We start from the raw sequence: 20558 nt of genomic DNA, 5'->3' as shown, positions 1-20558 counted from the left end.
AGCAATATACCTGGCAAGTTTCAAGTATATCGGACCGGTAGTTGTCGAGAAACAGCGGTCACAGACAAACATACAAACATACAAACATACAAACATACAAACAAACATACACACAGAGATTAGTGGAATTATAGATAGATCTACACTAAAATATACCTTCTGCTCCTAAAATAAAGAGAACAAATAACTAAATTTCAAGCAACTACTCTTTTAATGTGATCATTTGTCAAATTTTTTCTTCATATGTAAAATAATTTGATGATTCAAAGCATGAATATTGTTCAAGTGTAGTTTAGAAAACTGATCCTGATTGAGAAAAAAAATCATTAGATGTAGTCGAGTGAGGGAGAAATGAAAGGTATCTTAATTCTACTCTGCACGCTTACAAAATCAGCATTGAATGCGAATTATCTTTGCTTCCTCAGATCAAGGTGAAAACTACATTGGATTCATATTTGGACCATTTTGCATTGGAATATGCTTTTCATCATCGATTTATACATATACAGTAGGTCACAGTTTTATTAGCAGAGAGCCTGACCTGCATCTTTCCAAGCTGGAATGCACAATGTATAAGTGGTTCCTCGAGCCCAGGCTCAGAAGTTGGTTGTGCAATAGGATCACTAGCAAACTATGGCTCGGACTAGGGCTTGGGATGAATGAGGTTCAGCCTTGGATTAGAGCAGTGTTTCCCAACTTTTTTCGCTTGTGGCCCAACTGGCTTTTGACCTGACATGTCATGGCCCAGTGGGGATCATAGCAATTTTTTGAAACCAAAGAAATGTCAATAAGAACCACAACTTAATTCACTTTAGACTTTTAGAGTATGTAATGGAACAACATTTCTCATTTGAACAATTTCTTTGTGAAATGAATTAATGCGAGTGAAGTAAAGCAAATTTATTTGTGACAAAGGGACTTGCGAGAAATTTTTAGAACAGAACATCAAGAAAATCAATTGAAAAGGCAAATAAACACTTCAGACTTCAAGGCTTTTCCATAGACTTTGACAAATATTTATTTTAAATTAAGAAATGAAACTCTATTAACACATTGCAATAATAACCAGGAAAATAAAAAATATTTGAAAACTCATCTCCAGGGTGCTTTGCTTGTGGGCTGTAATACAAAACATTGCAGTATCTGCCAATTGAAAAAAAACTCAAACCAGTTTAACCTAAAGCTACTTTAATGAGAGATGTTCTCCTGAATTTTCTGCACCAGTTTCCAAATCCTAGGTTCTGTTGTAGAAAGCGCACATCTGAGATCTGCCTCACATTCAAGGCGGTTCTGAGCCTTTGTCTTCAGCTGCACCAACGTTGAGAAGCCTGATTCACAAACATAAGTTGTTACAAAGGGCAGGAGTTTCCGAAGGCATTCCTTTGAAATGTTGGGGTAGCTTCCCATCATTTTTGGCCAAAACTCAGAGATAGAGGAAGCTTCAAAGACATCTCTGCATCCAGAATCATTTTGAAATTCAATCAGTTCATCTTGCAGGTCATCTTGGACGTCACTGACTTTAACAATAAAAGGATTCGTCATGAGCGCCATTCCTTCTCTCCCAATTTCTGGGAAGTACTGCAGAAATTCTTCTCGGAGACAGCTGAGGTGTGTCACAACATCCTTTGCAACGCCAGAATCCAACGGCTCATTAATAGTGATTTCTAAAAGAAATTCGAACATGGTAAAGTTCCCTTCATCAGCCTTTCGTTTCCAGTTTTCAAGCTTCTGTATAAATGCACTGAGAGTGTCAATGAATTTAATGATAGTTGTTCCCTTTCCTTGCAGCTTTAGATTCAGTCTGTTCAGTTGATCAAAAATATCCACAAGGTATGCGAGGCGAAAGACCCACAGCTTTTCATGGAAGGAAGCTTCACGTTTGTGCTTTTCTTGCATCTGCAGGAAACTGCATCCCTTCTCGGAGTTCAAACACTCGTGCCACAACATTTCCTTTTGATAAGCAACGCACCTTGGTGTAGTAAAGCAGGTTCTTATGCTCTGAATCCATTTCTGTGCACAATTAGTTGAACAGTCGGGAATTCAGAGCACTGCTTTTCATGTTGTTCACAATTTTGATGACTTGTTCAAGAACATCCTGAAGATGAGATGGAAGGGTTTTTGAAGCAAGAGCTTGCCGATGAATCAGACAATGAACAGAAATGATGCCTGGAGATAGATTTCGAACAAGCGCTTGGAAGCCACTTTTTGCTCCTCGCATAGCTTGGGCGCCATCGGTGCACACTCCACAGAGATTGTGCCAGTTCAGTTCTTCATGGTCAAAGAACTCTGTTACCTTTTCCATCACATCCACAGCTCTGGTATTTCTTTCGAGAGAACGGCATAATAAGAATTCTTCCTTGATGGAATCACCCTTCACATACCGAATGAAGGCAAGAAGCTGGGAACAGGATGAAACATTTGTGGATTCTTCCAACTGAATTGAGAACAATCCAAATGCAGCGTCTTTGACTTCAGCAATCACCTGTTCTTTTATGTCGCTGGACAAGTCAGCAATCCTCCTTTGAACCGTATTATTTGACAGAGAAATTTTGTTGAACTTTTTTCAGCTTTTTCTCCAAGCAGAATCCTAGCCATCTTCAGAGCACATGGCTTGATCAGTCTCTCCGACTGTGTGAGGTTTCTTCTGTTGCGCAATGAGGAGGCTGAATATTTGAAAGCCTCCGTAATAAATATTTGAAAGCCTCCGGCATAAGAAGCCTCCGTAAGACGCTTGTTTTGCTGAAATAATGTTCCACTTTGATCCAAGCGCTGGCGCTTCACGTTCTCTCCATTCGCTTGAAAAGTCCACATCCTTATGTTGATGATGTGGATGAATCTTCTCCAAATGGAGCTTCAACTTTGATGGCTGCAAAGATTGATTTCTGAGAACTTTCTGGCACAGGACGCATTGTTCCTTTAATTCTCCACGATCATGTAAGGATGTGAATCCAAACTTTATGTATTGCTCATCATATCCTCGTTTTGTCATTTCAGAAGGGTTTCTGGAAAAAAAAAAATGAATTTTTTTTTTTTTTAAACAAGACTAAAAAAATATGCAGGGAATAGTGGGTGGCTACCACTGGCCACCACCAACACACACAGAATTGAACTCTTGTTTTAGGCCTTGTGTGTGAAAAGATTATATTATTTGGGCAAATATTTGGCAGTCTGTGGCCCACCTGGAAAACGTGCTGTGGCCCACTGATTGGGAACCCATGGACGAGAGGCTAGAGTGGTGCTTAGATTGGAGCTCTGGTTGAGGCAATGGCTGAGAATCTGCCTCAGGATTTGGTTGAGGCTCAGGCTGCAGCTTAGTTAGTCTCAGCAGTTCACATGAACACATATTCACTAAACCTGCTATTGTGCAATATTTACTGCCAACTCTGTATTCCCCAGAAGTGCCCTATATTACTTTGATCACTTTCAATTTCACATAACTGTCAGCTAATTTTAAATAAAGCACTTCACACAACAGTTAACCTGGAATATCACAGATAAATAATTTTCTAATGCTTTTCATCATTGGTTTATGCATATGGGTCACATGTTATCATCAGGAAGACTGACCTGCATCTTTCAAAGCTGGAAAACCTGATGTATAAGTGGGTTCTCGAACACCAGGCTCCTTTAAGGCCTGATATACATACCTTGCAGAGATTGTTCCTGAAGCCCAACTTTGAATTGAGTATATGGATACATTTTATGTAAAAGCTATTTCTACCTCTGGACATACATTTTTGGACCGGCATTTAATTGCATCTTTGATCTGCTGGTCGCATCAGCACTGCTGAGTTGCTTGTTAGCCCTTGTTTAAGAAAATATAAGCAACCCTGATCCTTATAATGATTTCATTTTGTTGAATATACATACATCTGCATGTACTCAGAATATTAAAACACTCCAACTGACACACAATAAAGAAACTGGAGAAGTTCAGCAAAATCTTGTGTACTTCACTTGCCGTCTCATCCAACTGATAGAAACATCATGTTATACGTAAGACAAGTTAAATGTAAGGAAAGGTAGAAATTAAATTAAATTGTTCCTTCAATTGGAGTTATGTGGTGGCGACTTCATACATCACCATGACAAGGGTATGTTCCATGCTGGGACAGACTTTTTCTTTTAAGCAACTGGGCCATACAGTGTCTTCAGAAAGTATTTACACCCCTTGACTTTATCAAATTTTGTTGTGTTACAGCCTGAATTTAATATGGAGTAAATTGAGATTTTTTTTTTTATCACCGATCTACACAAAATACCTCAATGACAAAATGAAAACATGTTTTGAGGATTTTTAAAACAAATTTATTGAAAATGAAATGCAGAAATATCTAATTACCCTCACAGGAGAAGAGGGTATTGCATTTAGGTCAGTTTGTCTGTTACTTGCCGGAAAAGATTCCGGCAAGTATGTTGATTGGTTGGTTTGTCTGTCTGTCTGTCTGTCTATTTGCCTGTGCGCAGCACTACGTCTACACCATTGCACGTCGAATCGCCAAACTTTCCACACATATTTGTCTTGCACTGGAATAGACTGTGCCCAATTTTTAACTCTCTCGGCCCAAGGCCTCCATTATGACGTCATAATTTGATAATTCAACAAGCACAAAACTTCATCCAATCAGATGCAATTTCTTGAGCGCCATGTCGGCATAAACTGGTGGAGAAAAAATAATAATGATGACGTCATCGGTCACGTGGTTCGGCCGCCATCTTGGAAAAACGGAAAAAAATTGCACCTCTATATCTCCGAAAGTGCTGAATAGAAAAAATTGAGACATGGCTCATTGTAAAGAACTCCATGTGGAATAAAATATGTTAATGATGATGTCATAGGTGCCTCCATTATGACGTCATAATTCGACAAGTACAAAACTTCATCCGATCAAGATGAAATTTCTTGAGCATCATCAAGGAATAAATTAGTTTAGAAAACAAATAATGATGACGTCATCGGTCACGTGGTTAGGCCGCCATATTTGTCCAAAATGGCCGATAAAAAAGTACATTCCGGCAAGTCCTCGGTCTCTGACCGATTTTTCATTACTTGCCAGAAAAGATTCCGGCAAGTATGTTGATCAGTTTGTTTTGTTACTTGCCGGAAAGATTCCGGCAAGTATGTTGATCGGTTGGTTTGTCTGTCTGTCTGTCTGTCTGTTTGTCGGACTGTTTGCAGCACTACGTCTACACCGTTGCACGTAGAATCGCCAAACTATGCACACATATTTGTTTTGCCCTGGAATAGACTGTGCCCAATTAATTACGTCATCGGTCATGTGGTTCGGCCGCCATCTTGGAAAAACCGAAAAATTTTGCACCTCCATATCTCCGAAAGTGCTGAATCGAAAAAAATTGAGACATGGCTCATTGTAAAGAACTCTCCATGGGGAATAAAATATGTTAATGATGACGTCATTGGTCACGTGGTTCGGCCGCCATCTTGGAAAAACCGAAAAAAATTACACCTCTTTATCTCCGAAAGTGATGAATAGAAAAAATTGAGACGTGGCTCATTGTAAAGAACTCTCTATGGGGAATAAAATATGTTAATGATGATGTCATAGGTGCGTCCATTATGACATCATAATTCGACAAGTACAAAACTTCATCCGATCAAGATGAAATTTCTTGAGCATAATCTAGGAATAAATTTGTTTAGAAAACAAATAATGATGACGTCATTGGTAACGTGGTTCGGCCGCCATATATATATATATATATATATATTTTTTTTTTTGTATACAAGATCGAGGCTCGTGAAAGAGCTAACATTAATCACACAAAAAGTCAAACCGACACATACAACACAAAAAATAAGGGGAGTGGTAGAAAAGATAGGGAGAGAGGGGGAAGGACACAAACACAACATTTGAGAGCAGGGACATAGGGAGAAATATGGGAGGGGGAGGGCTTGGGGGGAGGTGGGAGAGGTATAAAACATATGAACACTGCAGGGACTTCCAGGAAAGAAGTTGGAATTTCCAAAAAAAAGTGTATCTGGGGTGAATTAGCGGGGGTAGAAAAGATCAAGGTTTTGGATGGGGGAAGATAAGAGATGGTGGTGAACAGCTGTTTTAAAGACCTGGAGGGAGGAGTGGGATTGAAGGGAGTGGGGGAGTTTGTTCCAGAGGCAGGAGAAAAGAGGAATGAAAGAGTGAAGGTGAGCAGAGAGCCTAGATTTTGGCATTTTAACCATAATAGGGTTGCAGGCAGATCTTGTGTGACTTGAAGGAATATTGGGGGGGACAGAGCACAGAGAGAGCTAGGGGAGCAAGACCGGAGAGGAGTCGGTAGAAGACAGAAAGACCACCAACTTGCCTGCGGTTAGAGAGTGAAAGGCCCTCTGAGTTAACTTCATCGCAGGAGATTCCAATGATTCTGAAAGCTTTGGCTTCAACAGTGTGAAGCCGAGCTAGGTGTGAGGCAGGAGCACCAGCCCAGAGGGGGGGGGGGGGGGGACAGTATTCCATTGAGCTGCGGATGAAAGCTTTGTATGTGGTGAGGAGCTCAGGTGTGCCAAGGAAGGACTTCGCATGATGGAGGATGCCCAGTCGTCGACTGGCTTTAGAGGCCAGTTTGGAAATGTGGTTTCCCAAGAAAGATCATGGCAGATAGTGAGACCCAAAAGCTTGAGCGACAGAACTTCTTGGAGAGGATTGTTGAGAAAGTAGATGGGAGGGTTTTCCAGTCGATCCTTTCGAAGAGACATTGTAAGAGTGTGAGATTTGTCAGGATTGAAAGACATGTTCCACTTGTTTGACCAGTCTGTGATTTTGTCCAGGTCTGCAGAGGGTGAGGAGGCTGCAGACTGCCGATCTGAGGGATGAGGAATGGAGCGGCAGATAGTGGAGTCATCAGCAAAGAGATAGAGAGGATTTTCCAGAGAGTCGGAGAGATCATTGATGAAGACCAGAAATAGCAAAGGGCCCAGAACACTACCTTGGGGAACTCCAGCCAGAACAGGAAGGGGATATGAGAGAAACCCATTCAGAGCCACACGTTGACTACGACTAGAGAGGAAGTCCGCAAGCCATGTGTGGAGATTTCCATGGATACCATAGGAGGAGAGTTTGGTGAGCAGAGCTGGGTGCCAGACCGTATCGAAGGCATGTAATATGTCAAGTGAGATAGCTCTGATTTCTTGTTTGGCATTGAGGACCTCCATCCATTGTTGCCACAGCAGAAGCAACATGTCCAGAGTAGCATGACCTGGTCTGAATCCAAATTGATGATCAGAGATCAAGCCATACGAGAAGAGGAAGGATGTGATATCTGAAGCAATGATGGATTCCATGACTTTGCTGATAAATTGGAAGCAGGCTGATTGGTCTGTAGTTGCAAGGATCTGTTTTTGCACCTTTTTTGTTTAAAGCGGTAATGTTTGCTGATTTCCAAGATGCTGGCAGATGACCTTGAGCAAAAGAGAGGGTGAAAAGAACAGAGAGAGGGTGAGATAGAGCGGCAGAACAGGATTTTAGGACCCGTGGGCTGATGCCGTCTGGTCCAGTTGCAGAATCAGAGTCGAGGTTTGACAAAAACTTTTCCACCTTGTCAGGAGAGAAGGACACAGAGTCCAGGAGCAGTTGGGTTCGACTGGGAAAGGTGGGAACAGAGAGAGATGGGTTTGGGACACAAGATTTTGAGGCAAACACAGAGATGAGGCATTCGGCTTTGTCACGTGCAGTGTCAACTGTGTAGCCATTTGAGGTAAGGGAGGAGATGGAGGGGGAACAAACACCAGAAACGGATTTGACCAGATGCCACCAGGATTTGGAGGAACAAGACAGGTTTGAGATCTCATTCTTGAGTGTGGAGAGATAGTGCTTCCTGTCACTCCTGAGGGTAGACACACACTTGTTCCGAGATTGGTGGAAGGAACTGAGATTGCCTTCAGTTGGATTTGCCTTCCAAGAGGCAAAGGCAAGTTGTTTCAGGGCAACTGCCTCACCACAAGATTCAGTGTACCATGGACGGGAGGAAGGGTAAGACAACTGCAGACGAGATGGGATAAATCTGTGCATGAGAGAGAGCAGTTTGCTTTGGAAGAATTCCCAGGAAGAATTTATGTCAGAGGCAGTTGAGATGGGAGACCAGTCCAGATGATTGATGGCTGCCTGCAGACCATGCCAGTCAGCCTGAGTGAAATGCCAGACTCGTCGGCACAGAGGAGGCTCTCTGAGAATGGCCAGAGAGATGTCCACTTTAACAAGCACATGATCAGAAGAACCGATTGGAGCAGAAGAAGAGCAGCAGACATTTGCAGGGAAGTTAGTCATAACCAAGTCCAGAAGAGAAGATACTCCAATGACTGCGATCCGGGTCGGGAAATTGACAGATTGTGTCAGTCCCAATGAGTCGCAGAAGTCCTTTGCTGAGGTGCCATGGCTGGTGAGAGATGAACCCACACCCAGCCAGCTGGCATGATGACAGTTGAAGTTGCCACATATGAGGAAGAGAGAGTTTGGATGAGTTGATAGGAGTTGGTCCATGTTGTCCGACAGCGAAATGTAAATGGAGTCATCACTGTTTGGAGGACGGTACAGAACACATATGAACAAAAGGTGGGAGCGGAGAGGAAGCCGTAGCCAGAGGTACTCCTGGGGGTGGGGTGGAGAGAGGGCAGTGCAAGGAGAGTGAGGAAGAGAGTTTTTGATAAAGATAGCCACCCCACCACCAGGACGAGGCTCAGGTCTATCATACTGGAGGAGGGAGTAACCAGGAAGAGATATTAAGGAATCAGAGACATCTTGAAGGAGGAAAGTTTCTGTTGAGCAGATCAAGTCTGGATTGTCAGAGCAACCTGAATGGAGAGATCAATCAGGTTTGAGCGAAGGCCCAGATGTTTGAGGTCCATACCTTTAATGAGGAGAGGGGGAGCATCGGGTGCAGGACAGGGGAGGGGAGGGGAAGGGTCAGATGAAGGATGAGAGGGGGAGGTAGGAAGAGCAGTGGATAGTGTGGCAGAGATTACAGAAGAGTTACAAGAAAGGGAAGGATGAGGAGGATGAAAGGTTTGATGGTGATGGGATGAGGCACAGTGAGGGGTTGTTTGAGGGGGGGCATAGGAAGGTCGGAGGTTGGGGGAGGTGGAGGTATGAGATAGAAGGGAGACGAAGTGGGGAGGAGGCAGCTTTGAGAAGGAGGTGGGAGGAGGGAGAATTTGGGATGGATGGTTGGGGGGTAGACTTGAAGGGGAGGGGTTGGGGGGATGGGGGGGAGTTTTGAATGGGAGGGGCAAGGGGGGAGTTTAGGAGGGGAAGGGAAAGGGGGGAGTTTAGGAGGGGAGGGGCAAGGGGGGAGTTTAGGAGGGGAGGGGCAAGGGGGGAGATTTGGAGGGGAGGGGCAATGGGGGAGATTTGGAGGGGAGGGGCAAGGGGAGTTTAGGAGGGGAGGGGCAAGGGGGGAGTTTAGGAGGGGAAGGGCAAGGGGGGAGATTTGGAGGGGAGGGGCAAGGGGGGAGATTTGGAGGGGAGGGGCAAGGGGAGAGTTTAGAAAGTGGATGATTAATGAAAGATGAACATTTATAACAAATTGGGTTTGTTGTGATTTTCAAGTTAGCGATCCGTTTAAGAACGATGGAGGAGGGGTGGAATGAATGAGAATTTAGAGCATGTAGTGAGAAAGAATTATAAGAGATTGAATATTTTTTTGAAATGGAATGAGTTGAAGAGGAAATTGAAAGGAGCCTTTTAAATAGGAAGAAAAACAGCGTGTTGTAATAAACCACTGAATAAAACACTGAAGGGGAAAGTTTAAACATATTTAAACAGAACCGTGAAGAACAATCTTATTTTCACAAAAATACCAACGGGGAGAGGGAGCTGAGAGGGACACCACGAGTCACTTGAACAGGGCAAAAGGTGGAGGGCAAGGGGATAATGGGGGCGGGGCGAGACAACGCACATGGACAGAGGTGCACGATGGAACAAAAGCACACGAGGAGAAAGGGAAATAAAAGTTTTTTTTAGGGGGGGGTTCTTTTGTTGTTTTTTGGGGGGGGGGGTTACAACGTTAGGCAAAGAGTAGATGTTTGGTGAAGTTTGGGGGAGAAGGGAAAATCAAAAAACCTAGCAAAACAGTGAAGGAAGGAAGAAACTTCGACGGGGGAAGCCTGAGGCTGCAAGGCCTCACTCGCGACGCGGCAAACAAACGATGAATTTATGAAAGATAAACACCGAGAAACTTCCAAGGGGCACACTATAGGTTCACACACCGAAAGATAAATACAGTTTCGACAAAATACAATTGTGAACAATGGCTTAACTTTTAAAACGTGGAGACCGTGTGGAGCTTCGAAAATCCGTGACGTCGTCTCCAAGATCTCACGAGATCTCCCGAGATTTGTCCAAAATGGCTGATAAAAAAGTATATTCCGGCAAGTCCTCGGTCTCTGACCGATTTTCCATTTGTTTGTCTGTTTGTTTGTTTGTCTGTTTGTTTGTCTATTTGTTTGTCTATTTGTTTGTCTATTTGTTTGTCTGTCTGTTTGTCCACACAGAATAAATATAATTTTCTCGGCAACCATTGGTCTGACTGACAGGAAATTTGGACCATAGGTGCAACTCCACCTGTATAATTTTGTAATCATAATTATGACGTCATAGGTCACGTGGTATGGCCGCCATCTTGGAAAAAACGAAAATCTTTGCACCTCCATATCTCTGAAAGTGCTGCATAGAAACCAATGAGACATGGCACATTGTAAAGAACTCTCCATGGGGAATAAAATATGTTAATGATGTCATAGGTGCCTCCATTATGACGTCATAATTCGACAAGTACAAAACTTCATCCGATCAAGATGAAATTTCTTGAGCGTCATCTCGGGATAGATTGGTGGAGAAAAAATAATAATGAAGTCATCAGTCACGTGGTTTGGCCGCCATATTTGTTTTTAACACAAAAGCCTTAAAAACCACTGAAAACATCCTGGTGAGGGTCTGCAATCTCTGATTGTTGCCTCGAGTCGCACCGCGGAGTGAAAGGGGGACTATGGTTTTCCCCTCCGTCCGTATGTGCGTCCGTCCGTGCGTGCGTGCGTCTGTCCGTGCATGTGGGCGTGTGTGCGTGCGTAAGCGAAGGACCGAATTCTAATTTGGTGTGTGGGTGCAACCCATGTCAAAATCTAAGATGGCCACCGCCATGTATGTCTGAACCTTGTGAGCGGAATATTTTGAAAAATAAGCGAAGTACCAACTTCTAATCTGGTGTGTGGGTGTATCTAGGCATAAGGAAGAAAGCTGTTGAAAATTGGGTCGCCACATGAAAATCCAAGATGGCCACCACCATATATATGTCTGAACCTTTTGAGCGAAATATCTTGAAAAATAAACGAACTACTAACTTCTAATCTGGTGTGTGGGTGTATCTACGCATAAGGGGGAATGCTATTGAAAATTGGGTCGCCACATCAAAATCCAAGATGGCCACCACCATATATATGTCTGAACCTTTTGAGCGAAATATCTTGAAAAATAAACGAACTACTAACTTCTAATCTGGTGTGTGGGTGTATCTAGGCATAAGGAAGAACGCTATTGAAAATTGGGTCGCCACGTCAAAATCCAAGATGGCCGCCACCATATATATATCTGAACATTGTGAGCGAAATATCTTGAAAAATAAACTAACTACTAACTTCTAATCTGGTGTGTGGGTGTATCTACGCATAAGGGGGAATGCTGTTGAAAATTGGGTCACCACGTCAAAATCCAAGATGGCCGCCTTGTGTCTTCCACTTTGTCAACTCATCACTTCACCGACGGGGGACATAGGCGTAACGCTTGTTCTTTCTTGTTTACAGAATTATTCAGCCCCCTGAGTAGGGGGCCTGACTTCGTAGAAGCGCCTTTGGCAGTGATCACAGCTTCAAGTCTTCTTGGGTATGTCTATCAGCTTTGCACATCTGCATTTAAGGAGTTTGTCCCATTCTTCCTTGCAGATTTGCTCAAGCTCTGTCAAGTACAAGTTGGATGGGGAGCATCGGTGAAGAGCAATCTTCAAGTATTTCCACAAATTCTCAATGGGATTCAAGTTTGGGCTTTGGCTGGGCCACTCATGGACTTTCACGTTCTTGTTCTTACGCCATTCCAGTGTTGCTTTGGCTGTATACTTGGGGTCAATGTCCTGTTGGAACGTAAATCTTTGCTGCAGTCAAAGGTCTTCTGCACTCTGAAGTAGTTTCTCCTCAAAGAGTTGCCTGTATTTGGCTCCATTAATTGTTCCCTCTATCCTAACAGGTCTCTCAGTCCCTGCCACTGAAAAGCATCCCCATAGCATGATGCTGCCACCACCATGCTTCACGACAGAGAATAGTTATTTGATAGTACATGTTGGAATAAATGTGATGTAATACCTGTAATTAATAAAGTGTGTTGAGCACATGTTTTGAAATATATCGTACCCAGGTCCAAGTGTGTATGTCTGTGCCCCTTCTTTCTTTCCTCCTTATATTTTTGAATGTGCATTGTTGAATGTTGTAATCTGTTGTTATATGGCCTTTTCTTATTTAGCCAATGAGGATGACCCATGAGCGCAATTGTGGGTTCAGTGCGAGGACAAGAGATGTGAAAGACATGCCTATGTATGAACATCATCAGGTTCAAAGCTGTCCTTGCATGGCATTTTACAGGCTACATTGGCCAATGGGTGTAAAAGGGTTGTGAACTGTTCCACTGGACATTATAAAAACACACAAACAACATGCGTCTCTCTCTTGCTTCTGGGTCCTTGCTGCATGTGTTTGTTTCTTTCTGCTGCTTCTCGATACCATCCCACTTTGAGATGCTTCCCCAGCCTGTCGTTCCTCGGTTTCATGGTTTGTGGGACGCTAGCAGTGTGTTGGATTAGCATGCAAGGTTCCACAGGGACACCCCAGACCGATCTGCAGTGCACCTGGAAGAAAGACCCACACAGTGCACACGAGCATCATATGTGAAGCAGGTTTCTTTTCTTCTCCATCTATCTATCCCATGTGCCCAAAGTACATGAGATAAGGTCATTGTTGTTAAGGCCATCATGGTTCCGAGGTGCGTTGGTACTACTTATAATTATTTTTTTAGCTCTTCGATAACGTATATAAACAAAATGATTATAGTCTAATCGCTCCAGTGTGGCCTTGTTCCTCTAGCCGTCCCCCACTCACATTTTCTTGTAATAACTGGGTGCCCTGTTTGAAGAACTTGCGTGTGATAACCTGAAGTGGGCTCCATAGCGAGTAGTGAATTGGGCTGTCAGAAGGGAAGCAACCACAAAAAGAATCACCTGAGTTGATATCCTTTCAAATAGTTATTATTCAGAAACCCAATACAGTATTGGGCATTTCCACGAGGTGCCAACTATGTAAACAGTTTTATATCATTTGTCAGCCTCACTAATCTGGTTTAGGGAAGAGAAGTTGATGGGCAGGTAAAACCACTTGGATGAGAGGACAAAGACAAGATGTACAAATTAGGATGTGCAGACAAAGACCGGTACTGGTATTTAACTAGAGCGTTCATAGAACACCTCACCTCAAGTGCAGTCTTGAGAAATAAGACATTGGAGGAGTCTTTTAAAACTCTTGCTTTGCGTTTCCGAGCATGATCTATGTTTGTTTTGTTTGTGAACCTTGCATCACAGGCATGGTAACCATGCAAAGCCGATTGGTCCAACGGAACAAGTCCAGAGCTGATGATGCTCCGTTGAGATGCGTTTTTCGTCGCCATCGAGGTTTTCCATGCAATTACAAAGCTTCTGCCAACTCCTCTCAGAGAAAATGATGATATGGAACAATCTTTGAGAAAAAGATGCACCAAAACAAACATGGCTATTTGTCAGAATGCAGAATCTCAAACAGTTATGCTACTCTGAGGGCATGAGATCACTGAACTATAACACTACGTGGAACGGACAGTCTGCGAACACACACACAAAAGGCCCATAGGCAGTGAGTTTTACATGAAGCCACGGGATCGCAATGCATTATGGGATTTAGTCACGCAAAAAGCGTATTGCTTTTGTATCGCTGTGATTGAACGACGTACACATCTTGCAAGATTTATATAGAGATTTCTTTCATAATTGCACATTTGTTCTTAGTTGTTTCACTTCGGTGACATGATACTAGAGTAAAACAGAATGCCATCCTGTTCTGCAATCAACTGCACGAATCGAGATGTTCGTGAAAATCGCGAGAAAGGGTTGACATTTCACAGGTAAGGAAACGCCAATTTTTTTCCATTTTTTTCCCTTGTCACCCTTTTGTCACTTACATGTAATCACTTTTTTTTTCAGGTTTCCACGATGCAACCCAGATCGGTTGAGGCAATGGCTGATAAACATGCGGAGGGACAGATGGATGCCAACAGCCAGGTCTGTGCTATGCTCCAAGCACTTCACAGCACAAAGCTTCCACACGTTTGGACTGCGTGTAAAGCTCCGTGATTCTGCTGTGCCAACAATATTTGACCTCCCTCGTCATCTCCAAAAGGTATGTTGTATTCACATCTGTACATTTAAATCCAAGTTGCTCTGAGTGTACACTGTTCTATTATTAATAATTATATCAAACTTAGACTAAGAAATACAGGTAGAGTACATTGTGACATGTACAGTATATATGTCACATGTGATTCCATCTTTGATATTGTGTGTCTTGATCAGGTTTTGAGGTACTAAGACAATCCTTCACATCAGAAATAATTGATGCAATTGGTGAGGTGTAAAACAAAATTAAATTTCATAATGAATTTTAGTAACACTTTGGAATAAAGCCATTGTTTAAGGGATGACAATTTTCACCAAAAGAGGCACCTGTCATTAGACGGCTGCAATAAAATAGTTTTAAAGAATTTATCTTTATATCTGATGACATTGTCTATTTGATTGTCTTAGTCTCTTAGACAACTAATGTATTGAAAGAGATCACATTTTGGGAACATTTATGTTACCTGCTAATGCACACTGGCAGAAATTCTGATTTTGTTTGTGTGCACACAAATGGGCAACCAATGTAAGACCTTCTGGTACTTTGTGATTAAAATACTAATTTATGAAATTTACTAGTTCCTATAGTGATTACAGCAATTTTAATTATTAGCTTCTGCAATGTACATCACTGTTTGCATGGAATTACCCTTTGAAATTTTGTTTTTTGTTTTTTGTTTCAGAAAGTGAACAACCGGAAATGCCCAGCAGTCCGCATTTCTACACCACCTTTAAGGGAACCAGATCTTCATTCTTGCCCATTGCCACAGCAAAATGCCCCTGTTGACCCGCTGGCTGAGCACAATTATGCTACAATGGACTCTCCGAGGAAATTGAAGCACAAGTTAGATAAGTCCATAGAGAGACTGGAAATATGTCAAAAGAAAATGAAAGTAGTGCATCAACGAACACGCCGTTTTAAGCGGAAGGTAGAGACCCTGAGAGGTGTCATCAATGAGCTACGGAATGAAAACCTGATTTCCACCAATTGCGCGGACTTGCTTGATGGCACCATTGATGGCATACCTAAAGATTTGATGACAAGAATCGTTGAATGCAAAAAGGGAAAGGGATCATCTGCTTATCCTGAGGAGCTGAAGTCCTTTGCACTCACACTACAATTCTACTCGGCAAAGGCTTATGAATATGTCAGAAAAACTTTTGACTTGAGCATACCCCACCCACGCCAACTTCGGAGATGGTACAGTAGGATTGATGGTGATCCAGGTTTCACGAAACAGGCATTCTCCTCACTAGCAGGAAAAGTGACCAGAAACAGAGAAACTGGAAAGGAGACTATCATCGCCTTGATGTTGGACGAGATGTCTATTCACAAGCATGTGGAATTTGCTGAAGGCAAATATCATGGCTATGTAGATGTTGGAAATGGTGCAACAGATGATGCCACCCCATTAGCTAAAGATGCCCTTGTTCTCATGGCAGTCTCAGTGAATGAATCTTGGAAAATACCATTAGCATATTTCCTCATAGATGGAATGACGGGAGCAGAAAGGGCAAATTTGGTTCTGGAATGTCTGTTGCGACTGAATAACATTGGTGTACGTGCTGTGTCATTAACGTGCGATGGGCCATCCTGCCATATTGCAATGATGAAGGTATTAGGAGCAAACGTGAACATCAATGGAATGGATCCTTCATTTCCACACCCAGCTGACCCTTCCGTGCGCGTATATGTGATACTTGACGTCTGCCATATGCTGAAACTACTTCGCAATTCATTTGCAGATGGTGGGATTTTTAGAACGCAGGATGGTCAAAGTGTGAAATGGACATACATTGAAGAGCTTCACAAACTTCAAGGATCTGAAGGACTCCGACTTGGGAACAAGGTAAAAAATGCCCACATTCAGTGGAGAACGCAGAAAATGAAAGTGAACCTGGCAGCACAAATATTCAGTGCCAGTGTTGCTGATGCTCTGCAATATTGCGAAGAAAAACTTCAACTTCCACAATTCCAGGGCTGCAGTGCAACTATAGAGTTTCTTCGGCATGTTGATTCAGCCTTCGATGCTTTAAACAGCAGAAATCCGTTTGGAAGGGGGCTGAAAGCACCATTGAAAGGGGACAACCATGCATCCATTCAACAACGATTGCATGATGCTGAAGTCTTCCTTCTCGGTCTCAAAGATGGATCTGGTAGGAAAATGTGTGAAGGACCAAGAAAGACTGGTTTTGTTGGCTTCGTTGTTAGCATCAGAAGCATTTTAAACATGTATCAAGAACTTGTCGCACCAACCGATGCCCCACTCAAATACCTACTAACGTATAAATTCTCTCAGGATCACATTGAATTGTTCTTTTCCGCCCTCAGAGCACGTGGAGGATTCAACAACAACCCCACTGCAAGACAGTTCAAAGCTGCATACAAACGCCTGTTGATGAGACATCACATAAAAAATGGCACTGGGAACTGTATTCTTCGTGATGACACAGCCATTCTTCACACTGAGAGCGTCAATGATGTCACAACTATGAACATTACTCGAAAGTATGATCTCATTCCCAGACAACCCAGCAAGACAGATCATGACTACAGTGACATGCCACATATTGAGCCCTTATCAGAATATAAGGATGCGGCTGTCAACTACATCAGTGGATACATTGTGAAATCTCTTAGGCTGCATATGGACTGTATGGAATGTGCCAATGCAATGTCATCTTCTGATGGCAATGCTCATGACTTTGTCACCATGAAAGATCGCGGGAGGCTGCAGAGGCCATCAGCTAGCGTAGTATCTGTATGTAGAGAAACAGAGAAATGTTTCCAGCGACTTCTAAGAATAACTCAAGGAAAGCTTCCTCAAGGCCGTGGAGTGACATCTGCTATCTCTTCCTCAGTTCTGGAGAACACAAGCCACATGAACTTATTTCCTCAGTTGCACCGTCACCAGTTTGATACTACAATTGACAACAACCACATTCACAGCCTGATCAAGAAAATTGCATCACGGTATGGACAGATCAAGCTCTACCACTTAGGAAGGGTAAAAACAGATGCTGCTACCGGGCCCAAAGTAAGGAAGCTCCTAGCCAAAACAATTTTGTTTCGTCATCAGTAGACATGGACTTTATATTATGTAGAAAATGATAATAAATTGGATTTTTTTTTTTATTAGCATACAACATCCAGATATTTCAAAGACATGTATGATCTTAATGATAGTGAAAATTATTGTCACTGGTAATTTTTTTAATAGTATGAAGCTTTGACACTTGACTGTGTACAGTAATTTGCCTTGTTATTTGTATAACTACAGTTGAAAGTTCTTGCCTCACTCTCATCAGCTCATTTCTGAAATGCAACATATTTGTTACTGTATACACTGTACAGAAAATGTTCATGTACCTATCATGGACATTTATGCATGTTTACTCACTATTATATCTATGTATGTGTACATGTATGAAGTATATGATGCAATTTAAGCGCTTTGTTGTGCTACACTTCCTTTAATTTTTTTTGACATGTTTATTGTAATTTGCTTTGTGTGTGAATTATGGACAGTATGCCACAAAATTACCTAAACTCGACCTTGATAGCCATGTTTTGCCTTGTATTTTGTGCAAGTACAGTGTACATTACAGTATTAGTCATGTGTGTAACATTGATAATCATGGATTCAATATTTTTAGTACGTTCTTGCGATGAAAATAATGGCAAAATTTATCTTGGAAAACTTACACCTACCCACAAAGGCTATGGGGGCATTCATTTTTCTGGGTGCATACGATAGGGGGCGCCATACATGTCGGTGGCTTCAGCGGATCACGGGCACCGTCCGTTCCACGTAGTGTTATAGTTCAGTGCATGAGATGCATGAATGCTGATTCTCATAACTTTTCTCATAGTTACTTTGCCCTCAGGGCATGAATACTTTTCCAAATTCTGCTAAACGGAAGGTTTGTTAAAGTGTCAAAAAGGCGATTTGTGTTCTACACTATTCAAATGTGTAATTAAATGGCAATAAAATAAAGATTTTAAAGGTCGTAGAATTTTTTTCGGAACTTTACCACCGTTGATGCAGTGTCTTATACAACACCTTATTTAACACGTCACATTAGTTCTTCATGCCTGTTGTTTGTGTCCTTTATAACATCCTTAAAAACTAAGTTTCCTGTTTGGGATGATCTTCAGTTTTGTTTGACTGCCAGACAGGCGGACGGAGTAAAGCAATTATTTCACTCTTGTCTGCGCACGTGCAATCGGGAAGAATTCAGAATTCAGAACCAGAATTCAGAACCAAAACCATAGGTGCAACTACAGGTTCGTTTTCTGACTCATGTTCCGATTCGTATTCAAAATATAACATTCAATTGAAATCAAGTCATTCCTTGATCATGAACTGACGTTTGTAGACACACAGACAGAAGTGAACCAATTGCTTCACCCTGCTCTTCACTTCATGAGTACTGGGTAAAAATTTGGATGAGAGAACAAAAATAAGATTTAAACCACAAGGAAACACAGCAAAATTATTCCTGAAGTTAAACTTTGAAGAAATTCAATATACACATCTTATACTGACTCCCCCTCTATCACCTCTCTATGAACTTGCTGTTCATGGAACATCACCCCACCATAATATCCGCAACGAAATTCCAGAAAGTAAACAAAGCATGTACTGTATAAATGATGTGCTGTAAATATTTGAAAGAAACCTCTCAACAAAACCTTAACCACAATGATTATATGTGCATAAGCATGAAAGTTAAGAAGTGCCAATACTTTTTCAGAACATTTAAATTAAAATAATGAAAGTCATTTGTAATTAAGAAGTTCAAAACCTCGTGACCAGCTCTCTCATCTACTTTACACAATACTTATATTATATCGGGGGAATCCTAATTTGCAACAGTCAGCTAATAGAGGTCAGTGGGTTGGATGGATAGATTAGAGGTATGTGCACCCTTTGAACTGTCTCGCCTGGACTGGAATCTCAACCCAGTGAGAACTGTCACCCTGCTGTTCCACAAGCAGGGTGAAGATGCATTCATGTGTTCACCATCCATTGGAAAGAGGTTAAGCCTGAGCACAAGTCTGCCAGCACTGGGGGCATTGGTGGACGCTAACGATCCAAAGGTTGTAACCGCCGTGCCTTTGCCAAATTACAAATTCCTGAGAGTCGAACGTTAGGTCTGCCCAGAATGTTCCAGAAATAATTGGTCCAGAATCGTTCCCCCCTGGCCGACCCTACAAGGTGATGGTAATTTCGTAAGGAGTAAGAACAAGGCCGATATAGAAAGAAGTCAGAATTAACTTAAAAGCAACTTTCAAGAATATTTTTGGGATATTTCAGCACTTTATAGTGACTAGCAACGGTACCCGCCCTACAGGCGGGGCTTCAATTGGGAGGCCCAAATGAAAAAGGCAAAATATCAGAAATTTAAGGCTTTTTATTTTATTTAAAATGATTTATATAAACATCCGTTGAATCATATCACACGCAAATCATCAAAATCTAAACAGTATTTGTAGAATTTCAATAAAAGCCACATCACTGTTCATATCGGTAAATATTATTCCATCGTGTTTGGGAAAATTGGGAAAACAATATAGCCTATTTTACTCCAGGGTCCCAGGATTACCCACCCAAAATTTCGTTGCGATCGGTTCAGCCGTTTTTGCGGTACCTGGGAACAGACGGACAGACAGACAGACAGACAGACAGACAGACATTTGGTGAATTATAGTAAGATGTCGAGAATTGTACCTGGACACAAAAGCACAAAGCAACCCAGATAGCACAGTGACGGTGAACCATTGGGCCAACATTAGTGTGATATCAGGAAAGTGTTTTACCTCTGCACAATTAATTCATAAAGTCATGCTGGAAACTGATGAGTGTTATCCACATGTGGCTCTTGTACTTCGAAAACAATTTTTTCAAAAGTCCAGTAATCGACTTCAAATTGTACGCATGAATGATCAAGATGCACAGCAAACTTCATCGCAAGCAGCTACAGTGTTATTAGAAGCACAGCACTGATGACAATCTTGAAATATATTGATTAACTTCTTGTAGTCCGTGTCCAATTGCTTTCATGGTTCCCTGGCTGTGTGAGTC

At 42.1% G+C, this 20558-nt stretch overlaps 1 long non-coding RNA gene across 1 annotated transcript in view; it reads left to right on the top strand.

Annotated features, from left to right (window-relative positions):
- The window catches only part of LOC137423970 (uncharacterized), a 30741-nt gene extending 18349 nt beyond the window's left edge, over positions 1 to 12392 (top strand). The window contains exon 3 of the long non-coding RNA XR_010983846.2: positions 11945 to 12392. This is a non-coding gene — a long non-coding RNA (uncharacterized LOC137423970). The remainder of the gene's footprint in view (positions 1 to 11944) is intronic.
- Positions 12393 to 20558: the final 8166 nt, after the last annotated feature.

The sequence above is a fragment of the Myxine glutinosa genome, chromosome 3, assembly GCF_964187855.1.
Source record: "Myxine glutinosa chromosome 3, kmMyxGlut1.1, whole genome shotgun sequence".
NCBI lineage: Eukaryota > Metazoa > Chordata > Myxini > Myxiniformes > Myxinidae > Myxine > Myxine glutinosa.
Note: the sequence above shows the minus strand (reverse complement) of the source record. Positions and strands in the feature narration are given on the sequence as shown.